Below are 14,484 nucleotides of genomic sequence, written 5' to 3'. Positions count from 1 at the left end.
GCTCTTGGAAAGACTCTTGAGATAACACACACTTCTCAAAATCGGCCAAGCCCTCTAGTTTCTTATGTCTCCAACTTGTGTTGCACTTGTGTAGCCAATTTTGTGGAGAATGGGACTCTTATATAGTGTTGGCACATCTAGGGTTACACCATGTAAACCCTAATATGTCATGACTCTTCATTTCCATGACTCATGGGTTTGTAACTCCCATGGAGCATCCATGGAGCATCCTATGGGTAGAACCCAACTTGATAATCCATGGAGCCTTTTAGCCCACTATACAAGATATGGATGATTTACATAATCAACCCATATATTTAATTAGTTATCCTTTGATCACTTAATTAATTCCAAATTAATTCTTTGATCAACTAATTAAATAATATTATTAATATATTAGAACTTATAATATATTAATAATCTCCAAGTGTTATTTCTCTCATTTAGTCTATCCAATTGCATGGTGCCATGCAACCCAAATGGACCATGCCGGGTCGGGTCAAGTACAAGCCCGAAATAGTTATGGACTTAGACACCTTATCCAACAGTCTCCCACTTGGATAAGTCTAATAACTATATCTCTAGTACTTCAGGAACCGACCGGCAATCGTAGCTCTTTCAAGGTCTCTCGGAACTGAGAAGATGATGATACGCCATTTAAGATAAGTGATCATATAATCCTCTGTTCTAGATATCAGCCGGACAAATACATGGAACATGTCTTGCTTATTGTCCAGCATTTGTTTCCCGATTTCCGATTTGTTTGACATAGAACTTAATTGAACACATCAACTTAGTTCTGACCGGGCCCGGTACATGGGTCAAAACAAAATCATCGAGGGGCCCAGATATCAGCTTCTAATCCAAGAAGGAACAGATAAACTTCGACTCATATGTTTGTTCTACCACTTATTGAATTACACACAAAAGTACGTTTTATAACATCGAGTTACCAATGCGGTTTCGTACAGTCAATGCATAACCAACTTGTAAGTAACAAATCATATCTCTAGGTTTGAAGACTTATATGATATTACCGTCTCACGATCACTCGAGATAAAATTCCATGAAGTGATTCCAGTGAGCGTGGGTTGTGTCCAATGCTCAGAACTTATGAGCACTCATGATTGTTGTAGCCTTGTCCAAGACCTCTACAACCAAACATGACAGTCTTGATTCATATCTACTTCCAACATATGACCGACTGTGGAGGTTTGAATAATATGTTATACCAAACAAAATTATTCTGGAAGTCAAAACATGCAAAAGAAATATAGTAAACGATTGACAAGAGATAGCAACACTTTACTCATAAATAAAACACATTTTATTCATCATCAAATGTCAATTACACTTTACAAATTTTTGGGTTATCTAACTACTAAAACTTATATCATCCTTCAGCCCTATGCTCCGAGCATGCTTAAGATGCTTAACCCTACTCAGTCCCTTCGTGAGGGGATCTGCTGGGTTCTCATCCGATGATACCCTCTTTGCCACGAGGAGTCCTTCTTCGATCCGATGTCTGATGAAATGGTATTTTCTGTCGATGTGTCTGGATCTCCCGTGATCCCTTGGTTCCTTGGCTAAGGCAACATCACTTTCACTATCACAGAAAATTTCCATTGGCTCTTTAATAGCTGGTACAACTCCAAGGTCTCCAATGAAGTTCTTCAGCCATATCGCCTCCTTTGCTGCTTCACTAGCTGCAATATACTCTGATTCACAAGTAGAATCTGCCACTGTCTCTTGCTTGAAACTCTTCCAAGAAATTGCTCCTCCGTTTAGGGTAAAGACCCAGCCCGACTGAGAGCGGAAATTATCCCTATCAGTCTGGAAGCTAGCATCACTATACCCAACAACTCTCAAGTCATCACTCCCACCAAGGGTAAGGACCCAGTCCTAAGTCCTTCGTAGGTACTTGAGGATATTCTTTACCGCAGTCCAGTGTGCCTTGCCAGGGTTCGCCTGATACCTGCTAACCATGCTCAAGGGAAAAGCTACATCGGGTCGAGTACACGTCATAGCATACATGATCGATCCTATAGCCGAAGCGTAAGGTGTTCGACTCATTTCTGCTATCTCAGCCTCAGTGCTAGGGCTTTGTGTCTTACTCAATCTGGTGTTACTCTGGATGGGTAACTCTCCTTTCTTGGAATCCTGCATGCTGAATCTCTTCAGCACCTTATCCAAGTAGGTACTCTGACTAAGTCCAATTAGTCTTTTACTCCGATCTCTCAAGATTCTTATCCCTAGAATATAGGCAGCTTCACCAAGGTCCTTCATAGCGAAACACTTCCCAAGCCAGGACTTTACTTCCTGCAGGGTTGGAATGTCGTTTCCTATGAGTAGTATGTCATCCACATACAATACCAAAAAGCTAACTATACTCCCACTAGCCTTGACATACACACAAGATTCATCTTCACTCCTAGAAAAGCCAAATTCCTTGACCTTTTCATCAAAGCAAAGATTCCATCTGCGAGGTGCTTGCTTCAATCCATAAATGGATTTCTCAAGCTTACACACTCTATTAGGGTACTCGTTGCTGACAAAACCCTCTGGCTGACTCATGTAAACATCTTCAGCCAACTTTCCATTAAGGAAAGCGGTTTTGACATCCATCTGCCATATTTCATAGTCATGAAATGCAGCTATGGCTAACAGAACCCGAATAGACTTAATCTTGGCTACCGGAGAAAAGGTCTCATCATAATCCACTCCAGGAATTTGAGAGAAGCCCTTTGCAACCAGTCTAGCCTTATAAGTGTGTACTTTACCATACATGTCGGTCTTCTTCTTGAAGACCCATTTGCACCCTACTGTCTTACGACCTGGTACATTTTCAACCAAGTTCCAAACTTGATTGTCATACATGGATTGTATCTCGCTATCCATAGCCTCTTTCCATTTAACAGACTCGGGGCCTGCCATGGCTTCCTCGTAGCTGTTAGGGTCATCTTGACTTACTAGTGTTTCATCACTAATAAGTGTCTCACCTTCTGCAGTAATATGTAATCCATAGTAATGCTCAGGTGCACTCCTAACTCTCGTGGAACGTCTCAGAGGTACAGATTTGTCAATTGGCTCAACAGGAGTTTCCTCCTCAAGTTGAGGGCTAGAGTTTGAAGTTCCTTCACCGCTTGATTCTTGAATTTCTTCAAGATCAATTTGCCTCCCACTGTCTCCTTGGCTTATAAATTCTCTCTCTCGAAAGACTCCTCTTCTTGCTACAAAGACCACATTGTCACTAGGTCTGTAGAAGAGGTAACCAAAGGATCGCTGTGGGTAACCGATGAAAATACACCTCTCGCTTTGAGGTTCGAGCTTATCATGAGTCTCGCGTCTCACGAAAGCCTCGCAACCCCAAATCTTGATGTGGTCTAGTTTAGGTACTTTACCAGTCCACATCTCGTGAGGAGTTTTGGCAACTTTCTTTGTAGGGACTAGATTAAGAATATGGGAGGCAGTCTCTAAGGCATACCCCCAGAATGAGATTGGTAGCGTAGCTCGACTCATCATGGAACGAACCATATCTAACAAGGTTCGATTACGCCTCTCAGCCACACCATTCAACTGTGGTGTCCTGGGAGGTGTCAATTGTGAGACTATCCCACATTCCCTTAGATAGTCGAGGAACTCTGAACTAAGATACTCACCACCACGATCGGATCGAAGCATCTTAATGTTCCTGCCCAATTGATTCTCGACTTCTTGTTTAAATTCCTTAAACCTCTCGAAAGTCTCTGACTTATGCTTGATCAAGTAGACATATCCATCTCTACTATAATCATCAGTAAAAGTCAAATAATAACGATTAGCATCCCTTGTGGCATGTTTGAATGGTCCATACACATCCGTGTGTATAAGGTCCAACAAACCTTCACCCCTCTCACACGAACCTGTGAAGGGTGACTTTGTCATTTTTCCAAGTAAGCATGATTCGCAACTATCATCTGACTTTAGGTCAAACGACTCCAAGACTCCATCCTTTTGGAGTTGGCCTATGCGCTTCTTGCTTATATGTCCAAGACGACAATGCCATAAAGATGCTTTATCCAAGTTATTATTAGTAGAATCAATACACAAAACATTATTTCCTAAGTTATCAACAACAGATACAGCTTCATACACACCATCACAAGGTAATGCTTTAAAATAAAGAATATTATTAAAGAAAGCACCAATAGAACCAACTTCATTATTAAATGAAAAGGTAAACCCTTGTTTGTACAAAGCATGGAAGGAAATAATATTTCTTGCCATTCCTGGCGAATAACAACACTTATTCAGATCTAAACTAAACTCACTACATAGTGATAAAGTATAAACTCCAATCTTGGTAACAGGTATAGCTTTCCTATTCCCCATGATCAAGTTTATCCTTCCTTGCTCCACATCCTCACTTCTTCTTAGTGCCTGCAAGTCACAACAAATGTGAATACCACACCCGGTATCAAGGACCCAAGAATTAGAATGGGGTGAGTTATTAGAAATGATAGTGTAAATACCTGCATGGTTGGGTTTAACTTTCCCATCCTTCACATCTTGCTGGTATTTTGGGCAGTTCCGCTTCCAATGAGCTTTTTCATGGCAATAGAAGCATTCAGCCTCCTTTGGGTCAGAAGAAGGAGTAATGAAACCTTTCTTGGTTCCATTTGAAGAAGAGCCATCAAGGGTCCGAGCCTTGGTACCCTTCGAATATCTCTTTCTCTTCCTCCATCGATTCTTCCCGATTGCCAAAACCGGAGTAGAGTTTTGAGTAGGAGTGATAGCAACCGACTTCCCCTTAAGACCTGATTCTGCGGGTGACTTCTTCCTTGTTCATGTGATATGTCATGCGGAATTGATCATAGCACGATGGTAAGGAATGCAAAATAATATCTATTGCAAGATCCTCCGGGAAGTTCATATTAAGCTTCAGCAAACGATCCACATACCTTTGCATTTTCTGCATGTGGCTCGTGACGGATTCCCCGTCCTTCATCATGGTTGTTATCATGGAGCAGATGATTTCATACCTCTCTTGTCTTGCACTTTGATGGTATCTTTCCATCAAATCTTGGTGCATGTCATAAGGGTAGAAATCCTCATAAGACTTTTGGAGTTCCGCTGTCATCGTGGCCGTCATGATGCAAGCCACTTTCGTAGCATCCCTTTCATGTGCCCGAAATTCAGCGATCTCCTGAGGAGTTGCAGTGGACTCATCAATCTCCTTAAGCTCCTTGTCAAGGACATATTCTTTGTCCTCGTAGCGGGTAATCATCCTGATGTTTCTGATCCACTCATTGAAGTTGGATCCATCAAAGGTGACTTTCCCACACAAGTTCATAAGGGTAAAGGAGCCATTAGGATTAGAGCCAGAAGCATTGTTGAAAGACATCTGAAGGAAAGAGGACAAGATTAGTTTAGATATAAGAGAGTCCTTAATAAAACACCCAAATGTAGTATTAAGGTTAGGATCCAATCACAATATAATATAACTTAGAAGAGGTATGCCGTAATCTAAGCTATATCATATTTGAAAGGTAGGTGAATGACGATTCACCAATTTCCACCACGAAAACCGCAATATTTTAGTATTAGGTTTTTGAATGGTTCTTAGAAATTCCTAGATTCTTTGAGACTCAATGAACTTTTCAAAGGCATGTTTCAATCTCGAGTGTGCCCTCCAAGTTTTGTGACTGGGATACCGAGGATCACAAAACGAGGTGTGAAGTAACCATGCAAATCACTTGGTACCCTTAAAGTTTATCACTCAATCGATGTGCCGGTTAACCACACACGCTCCATCGATACTATAATAAACCCTAAGTCACCCTTTACCTACCTTGTTAAGTCCAAGTTAGTGTGCCGGTTAACCACACACGCTCCACCAACGACTTAATCAAAGTGTAAAATGTAATTTCATGGAATAGCACCTTATTCACATTTTTCCTAAAGTAACTAAGATTGGGAATTTAATAAAACATTTAGTTACTTTATAATATTCATCATACTTTGAATGAGAATTAATAAGTCCTTGTCTTACCCGTTCGGCTAACGACCCTCCACCGATCAAGCAAGCGGTGGGTGAGAGTGGACACCCATTAAGTCACCATTTTATAGGCAACAACCTTATACCCACCTTATAGACCGGTTTCGTCAATGAGGCGTACTAGCGGTAAGATGACTTTGTTCTTATACATATATATATAATTATTAAATCATAATAATATAAGTATAAGGGTTGAATTTTAACTTTTAAAATTCTAGGGGTTGGAACTAAAGTTTTAACTTAACTTTACTTGTTCCAAAACTTGAGGGCAAGTTTTGTAAACTTTCAAAACTTTTCATTTCTTGTAACTTATGAGTTTAATAGAGTAATAAAATGAGGACTTTTCATTTTTCCTAACTCTTGTGTTCTTTTAATGGTTTTTAATCCAAGAGACTTTTGGTTTTCCATAACTTGAGGACAAGTTATGGACTCCATTAAAACACATTATGATCATGAATTAATCTACCACATAGGTTACAAATAATTCCTATGATCATCTAAACATCATAAGAACAAGAATATGAATATGAACACTTTCAAGAATCAAAATCACATTTAATCTTTGTAATTTTGATAACTAGTTGTTGTAAATGAGTTAGAAAAGACATTACACCTTCTAAAACAAGTTTTCAAGTACCAAAACATTTTAGGGTAATGATTCTAATCCATTTCCAGCAACTTAAGTCGAAATTCTGCACTCTGTCGACCCTACTCGCCGAGTGCATAAATCTACTCGCCGAGTAGGTTGAAGATACACATGAACTCGACGAGTCCTCCCCATGGACTCGCCGAGTCCATCAGTCAGACGGCAAGATTTTCGACTTTCTTCAACTTTTAAGCACAAATAACAAACAAACAAGCCTAGGCTCTGATACCACTGATGGGTTTTGAGCATTCTAACACTTCCTAAGTGTACATGCAACCCTAATAACCTTGGATCTATGATTGTCTAATTATCATGCAAAGTTGAATTCCAAGGTTATATTCCTATCTAGCATACATGGGGAACCGTTTTAACTTGAATCATAGATAGAATAACTTACCTTGTTGTTGCTTGTGTTCCTTGAAACCTTGTGAGCCTAGCACCCCAAGTGTGATGCCTCAAACGCTTCACACAACACCAAATGCTCTTGGAAAGACTCTTGAGATAACACACACTTCTCAAAATTGGCCAAGCCCTCTAGTTTCTTATGTCTCCAACTTGTGTTGCACTTGTGTAGCCAATTTTGTGGAGAATGGGACTCTTATATAGTGTTGGCACATCTAGGGTTACACCATGTAAACCCTAATGTGTCATGACTCTTCATTTCCATGACCCATGGGTTTGTAACTCCCATGGAGCATCCATGGAGCATCCTATGGGTAGAACCCAACTTGATAATCCATGGAGCCTTTTAGCCCGCTATACAAGCTTTGGATGATTTACATAATCAACCCATATATTTAATTAGTTATCCTTTGATCACTTAATTAATTCCAAATTAATTCTTTGATCAACTAATTAAATAATATTATTAATATATTAGAACTTATAATATATTAATAATCTCCAAGTGTTATTTCTCTCATTTAGTCTATCCAATTGCATGGTGCCATGCAACCCAAATGGACCATGCCGGGTCGGGTCAAGTACAAACCCGAAATAGTTATGGACTTAGACACCTTATCCAACATGGTGTTCAAGTTCACCCTAGATTATGCCTCTAATAGGCTAAATCATATGACACTATCTATATGGCTTCTTCATAGCTCGATCTCTATATATTCATCCTTACTCCTGATTCGTTGCATCGTCAGCTGCTTCGTCAAGGATCATTTGAAATGCTCTTGCCTTTGGTTTTGGCGGCACATTTGGCTTTGTAGCCCCTTCTCTCTTTGGGCAATCTTGCTTGAAGTGCCCTTCCTCGTTACATTTGTAACACACCCTTTTGTTGAATTTATACTTGTTGAAATAATTCCCATGCTTCCCACACTTGAAACAAGTCATCTCCTCACTGCATTTTCCAGAGTGTTTCTTTTTGCACTTGTCGCGCCATCTTTCTTCGCTCCCTCTTCTAAACTTCCCGGTACTGGTCTTGCTTCTCTCATCGGGCTTTCTAGACCCTCAAACTGTTAGGTTTAATACAAATAATCCTATGTGTGTATGCAACCCTAGTTGGATCTATGTTTTCACTATAAGACATACAACTTTATGAACACAAAATAAACCCTAGCATGCTTCTATGATTTTCGAAAATTACATAGAAGTGTAGTAGACATACCTTTGTTGTTATATAGCAATAACAACTAGTTTCCTTGATCTCCTGAACTCTCTTGAACTCTTGAAAGCAAGCACCACAATTGTAGTGCCTCTAATGGCTCACAAACACCTTGAAGCAAGAAGGAAACTAAGAGAGAGAAGGGAATGATGCTAATTTCGGCCCTAGGGTTTCCTTGGAATCAAGTGGCCTGAAATTGAAGCATAGGGCATGTATTTATACTATAGGGTGCTAGGGTTTTAGTCTAAACCCTAATGGACAACTTAGCCACCAAGCAGCCCAAGGAATCTTATGGAATAAGGCCTTGGACGAAAAATATGATGATCCTTCATCATAATTTCGTCCCCCCCTTAGTCCATTAGGTTTCCTAGCCCAAAACTCAACTATCACACATTTGACAGTTTATACCCCTTTATTTAATTAATCTCTTTTAGTCACCAAATTAATTCCTAATTAATTTATGACTAATACTAATTAAATAAATATGATTTCTCCTTTAATATATTATTCTTATAATATATAAATAAATCATAATATCTCCTCTCTCATATCAAATATCAAATTACTTTGTCAAGTTGCTTTGGTGAAAGCAACCCAAAAGGACCATGCACACTCGGGTCAAGTACATACCAAATATGGTTACTAACTTAGACACTAATCCAACAGTCTCCCACTTGGATAAGTCTAGTAACTATATCTCACATATGACTTCCGTACCCGATAGCAATCGTAGCTTTCAATATAGCCGCTGTCAACCCTGACCAATAATCTGTCCTTTAGATAAGGGATCACATAATCCTCTGTTCTAGATATCATGCTAACAATACTTATTGTTTAGCACTTTATTTCTTGATCTCTGATTTGTTCGACATAGAACTCAGTTGAACACATCAACTTTATCCTGACCGGGCCCGGCACATAAGTCAAACCAAATCATCAAGTGGCCAAGATATCGCTTTTATCCTCATAGAATAAAAGGAACAGAAAAACGTCGACTAATATGCCTTTATCATTTACTAGTTAAACCACACACAATAATACGTTTTATAACATCAAGTTACTGATGCGTTTTCGCATTATAAATGTATAATCAACTAGCAAACAATAACCATATCGCTAGGTTTAAAGATTATATGATATTATCATCTTGCGATCACTTGTGATAACATTCATGAAGTAATACCAGCAAGTGTGGGTCTATTTCAATGCTCAACACAAATTTCATAAGCACTCATAAACTTTGCAGCAAACCTTTGCTATGTCTAAAACTTTTCAGACAATCTACAAACAAATTTATGACAATCTTCCTTCATATCTACTTCCAACATATGAGCGATTGTGAAGTGTTCGAATAATCTTATTATTCAGGAAGTCAAAACATGCAAAATCGACACAATAGATAAACAATCAACACAAGATAGAAACTTTCTTATAAATAACACACCTTTATTTAAATCATCATTTGTTGAATATGACATTATCTATTACAAGTTTCCTATCTATCTAATCCAAACTAATATCGTCCTTTAGCCCTTTGCTCCTAGCGTGCTGCAAATGCTTGACCCTACTCAGTCCCTTCGTAAGGGGATCTGCTGGGTTATCTTCTGACGATACCCTCTTCACAATGAGGAGTCCCTCTTCTACCCGATGTCTAATAAAGTGGTATTTCCTGTCGATATGTCGAGATCTGCCATGATCCCTTGGTTCCTTGGTTAAGGCAACCCCTCCTTCATTATCACAGAAAATTTCCACGGGCTCCTTTATGGATGGCACAACTCCAAGGTCTCCAATGAAGTTCTTCAACCATATAGCCTCCTTTAACGCTTCGCTCGCCGCAATATACTCTGATTCGCACGTTGAATCAGCTACGGTCTCTTGTTTGGAACTTTTCCAAGTCACTGCTCCTCCATTTAGGGTAAAGACCCAGCCCGACTGCGATCAGAAGTTATCCCGATCCGTCTGAAAACTAGCATCACTGTACCCTCGTACCCTTAAGTCATCACTCCCACCGAGGACTAGAAACCATTCCTTGGTCCTCCGAAGGTACTTAAGAATATTCTTAACTGCAATCCAATGTGCTCTACCGGGATTCCCTTGATATCTGCTGACCATGCTCAAAGCGAAGGCCACATCAGGGCGAGTACAAGTCATAGCGTACATGATAGAGCCTACTGCGGAAGCGTAAGGTACTAGGCTCATATCAGCTATCTCTGTCTCTGTACTCGGGCTCTGAGTCTTACTCGACTTGGTATTGCTTTGGATTGGCAACTCCCCTTTCTTGGAATTTTCCATACTAAAATGCTTTAGTACCTTTTCCAAATATGTATCCTGACTGAGTCCTATCAGTCTCTTTTCCCTGTTTCTTACTATTCTTATTCCCAGAATATAAGCGGCTTCTCCGAGGTCTTTCATAGCGAAACATTTCCCAAGCCAGGACTTGACCTCCTGCAAGGTTGGGACATCGTTTCCTATGAGTAGTATGTCGTCGACATACAATACAAGGAAGCTTACTATACTCCCACTGGCTTTGACATACACACAAGATTCATCTTCGTTTCGTAGAAAGCCAAACTCTTTAACCTTCTCATCAAAACAAAGATTCCATCTGCGAGATGCTTATTTCAATCCATAAATAGATTTCTCAAGCTTGCATACTCTATTCGGATGCTTCTCATCGACAAAACCCTCTGGCTGATTCATGTAGACATCCTCAGCCAACTTTCCATTAAGGAAAGCGGTTTTCACGTCCATCTGCCATATTTCATAATCATGAAATGCAGCTATGGCAAGCATCACCCTAATAGACTTTATCTTCGCAACTGGTGAGAAGGTCTCATCATAGTCCACTCCGGGAGTTTGAGTAAAGCCCTTCGCAACCAATCGCGCTTTATAAGTATGCACTTTCCCATCCATGTCCGTCTTCTTCTTGAAGATCCACTTGCACCCGACTGTCTTACAACCCGGTACATTATCAACCAAATTCCAAACTTGGTTGTCGTACATGGACTGAATCTCGCTGTCCATAGCCTCTTTCCATTTTGCAGACTCTGGGCCTGCCATGGCTTCCTTATAGCTGCTAGGTTCATCCAAATTTACTAGTGTACTATCACTAATAAATGTATCCCCTTCAGTAGTAATATGAAAACCATAAAACTGGGGTGGAACACTAGCCCTAGTGGAACGTCGAAGAGGTAGGGACTCGTCAATAGGTTCAACAGGAGTTTCCTCCTCAAGTTGAGTGCCAGTGTCCGAGGTTCCTTCATCGCTTTGATCTTGAATTTCTTCAAGTTCAATTTGCCTCCCACTGTCTTCTTGGCTTATTAATTCCCTTTCTTGGAAAACCCCTCTTCTAGCAACGAAGACAACATTGTCATTCGGTCTATAGAAAAGGTAGCCAAAAGACTTCTGCGGATAGCCGATGAAATAACACTTCTCACTGCGAGGTTCTAGTTTGTCGTGAGTCTCTCGTCTTACGAAAGCCTCGCAACCCCAAACCTTGATATGTGCCAACGAGGGAGCCTTCCCTGTCCACATCTCGTGAGGAGTCTTGGAAACCTTCTTGGTGGGAACTAAGTTAAGTATGTGGGCGGCAGTCTCTAAGGCATACCCCCAGAAAGCTATTGGTAACGAAGTCCGACTCATCATAGAACGAACCATGTCCAACAAGGTCCGATTACATCTCTCAGCCACACCATTCAATTGTGGCGTTCTCGGAGGCGTCAATTGCGAAATGATTCCGCATTCTTTTAGATAGTCGTGAAACTCAAGACTTAGGTACTCTCCTCCTCGGTCTGACCGAAGCATCTTGATTTTCCTGCCCAGCTGATTCTCCACTTCATTCTTAAACTCTTTGAACTTTTCAAAGGTTTCTGACTTTTGCTTGATCAAGTAGATATATCCATATCTGCTATAATCATCTGTAAAAGTCACGTAGAAGCAGCAAGCATCCCTTGTGGTGGATCTAAAGGGCCCACACACATCGGTGTGTATGAGATCCAATAAACCCTTACCCCTTTCACAAGTGCCAGTAAAGGGTGACTTGGTCATCTTCCCAAGTAAACAAGACTCACACGTGTCATCGTCCCTAAGGTCGAATGACTCCAACACTCCATCCTTTTGGAGTTGGGCTATGCGTTTCTTGTTGACATGGCCAAGGCGACAATGCCACAAGCATGCTTTGTCTAGACTAGTAGACGAATCAATATTCAAAACATTATTTCCAAAATTATCAACAATCATCACAGATTCATAAATCCCATTACAAGGTAATGCATTGAAATAAAAGACACCATTCAAATAAACATTAATAGAACCATTATTATTATCAAAAGAATATCTGAAACCTTGTCTAAACAACCCGTGAAAAGAAATAATGTTTCTTGCCATATCTGGCGAATAACAGCAATTCTCTAAATCTATTCCTAACCCATTACTCAACACTAAAGAATAAACACCGACTTTGGTCACAGGCGAAGATGTTTTGTTTCCCATAATCAGGTTCATCTTCCCATGCTCCATCTCCCTACTTCTTTTTAGGCCCTGCAAATCAGAACAAATGTGGTAACCACATCCTGTATCAAGAACCCATGAAGTAGCGAATGATGAGTTATTAGATTTAATAGAATACATACCTGCAAATGTGGGCTTGATCTTTCCATCTCTTATGTCCTGCAGATATTGTGGGCAGCTTCGCTTCCAGTGGCCCTTTTGGTGGCAATAGAAGCACTCTGCTTCTTTAGGATCGGAAGAGGGTTTAACGGGGCCAGCTTTGGTCCCACTTGAGGATGAACCATCACAGGGTTTTCCTTTATGGTGGCTCTTACATGGAGCCTTCCTCTTTTTTCCCTTTCCTTGACCTATTGCCATCACAGGAGCGGCCACAGCAGGGGATGGTGCAACGGATTTGTCTTTGAGGTTGCTCTCAGCAGTCCTGAAAAGTCCTTGGAGCTTGCTCAAGGAGACCTCCTCTTTGTTCATATGGTAGGTCATCCTAAACTGATTGTAGCAAGAGGGCAAGGAGTGGAGGATTATGTCGATAGCCAAATCCTCATCAAACTTAACATTAAGTTTGAGAAGACGATCACCATACCTCTGCATTTTCTGCAAATGAGAGGTTAGGGATTCTCCACTCCCCATCTTAGCGGTGATCATGTTAGTAATGATCTCATAGCGCTCTTGCCTCGCGCTCTGGTGATATCTGTCCAGCAAATCCTGATGCATTTCATATGGATACATGTCCTCATAGGACTTTTGGAGTTCGAGGTTCATGGTGGCCAGCATGATGCAGTGAACTTTCGTGGCATCACGCTCGTGGGCCTCAAAGGCGGCCAGTTCCTCAGGAGTAGCAACATCTGAGATGATCTTCTCAAGCTTTTCATCGAGGACATATTCTTTGTCCTCGTAGCGTGTGATCATGCGAATGTACCTCATCCACTCGTTGAAGTTTGAACCATCAAATGTCACTTTCTGACACAAGTTCATCAACGAGAATGACCCAGAAGCGTTGTTGTTGTTGTTGTTAGCAGACATCTGAAAAAGAAAGGGACAAAGCTTGATTAGAAATGAATCGCTAATTAAACACCCAAATGAGAAATTAGGGCTAGGATCCAACAACATTATTTACAACTTAGAAAGGGATGTTGTACTCTAAAAGTAAATAACTTGAAGGTAAGTGAATGACGATTCACTAATTCTCACCATGAAAAACGAAAAAGCAATTTAGGTTTTAAATGTATTGAAAACTCCTAGATCTTTGAGATTCATTGAACTTTTCAATGGCATGTTTAAATCTCGATATGCATTTCACATTTGCGACTGGGATGCCGAGGATCGCAAACAAATTTGTGAATAACCATGCGAATTAACGTGGTGCACTCAATGTCACTATCACCTAATCAATGTGTCGGTAAACCACACACGCTCCATTGATCTATGACAAACATCGAGTCACCCTTCGCTACCTATGTCATCCCCAAATTGATGTGCCGGTTAACCACACGCGCTCCATCAACGTTTGACAAGGGTACGAAGTGTAATTCCATGGATTAGCATCATTTTCACATTTTACCCTAAAGTAACTAAGAGTGGGAATTTGTAAAACAATGTAGTTACTTTAATATTTCCATTATACTTTTAATGAGGAATTAAGTGCCCTATCCTATCCGTTCGGCTAACGACCCTCCACCAGTC

This window comes from Lactuca serriola, chromosome 8 (assembly GCF_051521515.1).
Source record: "Lactuca serriola cultivar US96UC23 chromosome 8, Lser_US96UC23_V15, whole genome shotgun sequence".
NCBI lineage: Eukaryota > Viridiplantae > Streptophyta > Magnoliopsida > Asterales > Asteraceae > Lactuca > Lactuca serriola.
The sequence above is the reverse complement of the archived record's forward strand: the minus strand, read 5'-3'. Positions refer to the sequence as shown.